We start from the raw sequence: 4,107 nt of genomic DNA on the forward strand, positions 1-4,107 counted from the left end.
TCTAAATGTCTATCATGTCCAGATTTACTTTGCTTCTGTTACTGCCAGAGTTACTAGAGATATCATAATAGGATAAGAAGACCCTCATATGACCTGCATAGCTCGTATTCTCCTTCTGAAAGAAACTACTACCTAGGAGAATCTAAACTATAGCAGGGATGATTTATACGAATTTGAACTAGCTTTTCTATTCACAATTCAGTTTCTCCCAACCAACCAGTCTTCACTTCAAAAGGGCCACACTGCAACCTCAGCTAAACTCCATGAGCTCAGGAGTAGGGCTTGACCAGGCATGGTGGATCACCGGAGGTCAGTAGTTCAAGACCAGCCTGGCCAACATGGTGAAACCCCACCTCTGCTAAAAATACAAAATTAGCTGGGCATGGTGGCACACACCTGTAATCCCAGCTACTCAGGAGGCTGAGGCAGGAGAATCGCTCAAACCCGAAGGGTGTAAAGTAAGCTGAGATTGCATCACTGCACTGCAGCCTGGGCAGCAGAGCAAAACTTTGTCTCAGGAAAAAAAAAAAAAAAAGAGCAGGGCTTGACCCTCACCTCTTTAACTGTCATGCACCAGCTTCTGGATTCTTTCAGGAGATTCTTAACTGAAGCTGGATCATGGCATGGTCTTATCTCTGACAACCTAAAGCCACTGCTGTTAAGATGCTTTCTCATGTCTAAACCACAGAACGGCTTCCTTTTCTAAGAAGTTTGTGAGGTTTGGGGAATGGCAGAAATGTAGAGGAAGGCAGAAATTATAATCAAGTTCAAACTGTCATTTTCCTGTTTCTTGAACCAGGAAGTAGATAAGGAAAGGAGCACTCTGAAAAGTCAGGCCACTGGACTCCAGTTAGTGACCCCAGGCCCATGGAAGACTCCTTTTTTGTGCCTTAGTTTCTCTTAGAAAATGAGAAGAAAGGCTTTTTGGTCATCGTCATTGTGTGTATCTTTGTGTGTCTTCTTGTTTATGTATGCTAAGGGAGTATTTTCACAAAGTTCAAAACAGCCACAATAATCAGAGATGGAGCAAACCAATGCCATCCAGTCTTTATGCAAATGAAACACTGCAAAGGGAAGCAGATTCTGTATATGTAACTACCCACCAAGAGCACATGGGTAGCAGGGAAGAAGTAAAAATAAAGAAGGAGAATACTGGAAGATAATGCATGAAATGAAGGGACTAGTTAAGGATTAAGAAAATAGCAGAAGACATTAAATATACTAACATAGCTATGGAAGAATTGAGGGTGAGCATCCAAGACTGATGAGGTCTTAAGAAAAACCAGTGTAGCAAAAAAAAAAAAAAAAAAAAAATCCTAAAAACGAAAAGAAAAAACCCAATTCTTTTATTCAGAAAAATTATCTTAGGGACTGATATTGGTAATTACGGTCAATTTAATAATCTTTTGGGGCATTTCCTTACATTGTCTTGACAAGACTAAAATGTCTATGTGCCAAAATTCTGTATTTTATTTGGAGACTTTTTTTTTTTTTTTTTTTGAGACAGAGTCTCGCTCTGTCGCCCAGGCTGGAGTGCAGTGGCCGGATCTCAGCTCACTGCAAGCTCCGCCTCCCGGGTTTAGGCCATTCTCCTGCCTCAGCTTCCCGAGTAGCTGGGACTACAGGCGCCCGCCACCTCGCCCGACTAGTTTTTTGTATTTTTTAGTAGAGACGGGGTTTCACGGGGTTAGCCGGGATGGTCTCGATCTCCTGACCTCGTGATCCGCCCATCTCGGCCTCCCAAAGTGCTGGGATTACAGGCTTGAGCCACTGTGCCTGGCTGGAGACTCTTTATCAAAAGTAATGCCAGAGGAAGTCTGAGGAATTAGTAGTGTTCCCATCACTTGTTTAGAGTGTGCTATTCTAAAAGATTTTGATTTCCTGGAATGACAATTATATTTTAACTTTGGTGGGGGAAAGAATTATAGGACCACAGTCTTCACTTCTGATATTTGTAAATTAATATTTTATTGAACTTGTTTTGACCATTAAGCTATATGTTTAGAAATGGTCATTTTATGGAAAAATTAGAAAAATTCTAATAGTGCAGAATAAATTAATGTTTTACTTAATTTATATTGAACTGTCAATGACAAATAAAAATGTTTTGATTATTTTTTGTTTTCATTTACCAGAATAAAAACTAAGAATTAAAAGTTTAATTACAGTCAAAAGAAGAAAACACTGTTCATTATTATGGTTATGCAATGATTTCTCATTCTAAAGAATAATTTGTCCCAGAGTCTAGCTACAGTGCAATCTCAATCCACATGCTATTAATTTAGGTTGTGTGATAATCTGATTATTCATTCACCATTTCCTACTTAACATTTTTTGACACTCTTCACAGATACTTTTCCCACATTTCTTGATCATCCCGGGCCATTCTTTTTTCTTTTTTCTTTTCTTTTTTATTAGAGACAGGGTCTTGCTTTGTTGCCCAGGCTGGCCTCAAACTCTGAGCTCAAACAGTCGTCCCACCTCGGCCTCCCAAAGTGCTGGGGTACAGGTGTGAGCCATGGCGCCCGGCCCCAGGCTATTAATCTTTTTTTTGCACCTGCCCCTTATTTCTGTACTGTGACAAGTCCCAGCATTGTGTTGTGGGACTTACACAGTATACTGACAGTTACCTCAGACTTGGTCACGTCTGTGCTCAGTGCATATTAAGAGCTCAACCAAAGTGTGCTGAATCAACAGCCAATGAACTTGATCTAATAAAAATGAGGGCCCAGGAGATATAAATTAGCAAAGCATTTTCTCCTGAGCATTCATACAGCTTTTAATATTTGTAGGCAGTTTAAAATTGAGCTCCCAAGCAAACATTTGAGAACAGACACCTTGAGCAAACCGTGAAATCGGTGAAAATAAGAATTTATTTTAATTTTTTTGAGATAGGATCTTGCTTTGTCACCCAGGCTGGAGTGCAGTGGCATGATCTCAGCTCACTGCAACCACTACCTCCCGGGTTCAGGTGATTCTCCTGCCTTAGCCTCCCGAGTAGCTGGGATTACAGGCGCCCACCACCACGCTCGGCTAATTTTTGTGATTTTAGCAGAGATGGGGGTTTCACCGTGTTGGCTAGGCTGGTCTCGAACTCCTGACTTCAAGTAATCCGCCCGCGTCGGCCTCCCAAAGTGCTGGGATGATGCTTGAGCCACCATGCCCGACCTGAAGACCGGCATTTATACCCATGGAGCGCAGGAAAGGACCTTGTAATTGTTAACAAGTGACACTTAGTGGCAGATGAGACCTAATGAAGCCAGGCCCACCTTCCACACCAGATTATAAATTCCCCCGGAGCAGAGAGTAAATGTTTTATTCACCAACGTGCCCAGATCCCTCGCAATGCCTACGCTTGACAAACACCTGTTGTGAACAAGTGCACGAGGCAGCCTAGCAGCTAGAGTATTTCGAGGTCATCCTAACTGGGTTCCACTTTTGAATTTTTGTTTTTTGGGTTTGTTTGGAGACAAGGTCACCCTCCACTTGGGAGCAAAGTCTCCCAAGCTGGAGTGCAGTGGTGGGAACTCTGCAATCTCAACCTTGTGGACTCAAGTAATCCTCCTGCTTCAGCCTCCGGGGTAGCTGGGGCCAAAAGTGCGCGCCACCTTGCCCGGCTCCTATTTTGGGTTTCCGGTAGTGCTCTCGCTATTGTGACCAGGCTGGTCTCGAACTACTGGGTTCAAGCAATCCTCCCACCTCGGCCTCCCAAAGTACTGGGATTACAGACGCGAGCCACTCGCCCGGCCGAGTTCCACTTCTGAAAGCTTGGGGAGCCGCTGGGCCTTCCAGGAAAAATGCTCCACCTCCCGACTGCAGGCAGAGCCCCCGGCCCGGCTCTTTCCAGGGCCTAAAGCTAACATTCGGTCAAAACGCGAAATGAGGAATTCGGGTCAGGGTGGCAAAGCAAAGCGCGATGACAGTGAGGACGACGTCTAGACGCAAACACACATCAAATCGGGCCGAAGCCCGCTGTCGCCTCGCGGGCTAAACCTGGCACCCCGGGCAACGCGCGACTCCGGCACCAGACGCTCTCCGAGTCAAACTACATCCCCCGGCGTGCACTGCAGCGCCCGCCCCTGGCCGGCCGGCGGGGCCCGGGAGGAA

This window comes from Macaca nemestrina, chromosome 7 (assembly GCF_043159975.1).
Source record: "Macaca nemestrina isolate mMacNem1 chromosome 7, mMacNem.hap1, whole genome shotgun sequence".
NCBI classification, from domain to species: Eukaryota; Metazoa; Chordata; class Mammalia; order Primates; family Cercopithecidae; genus Macaca; species Macaca nemestrina.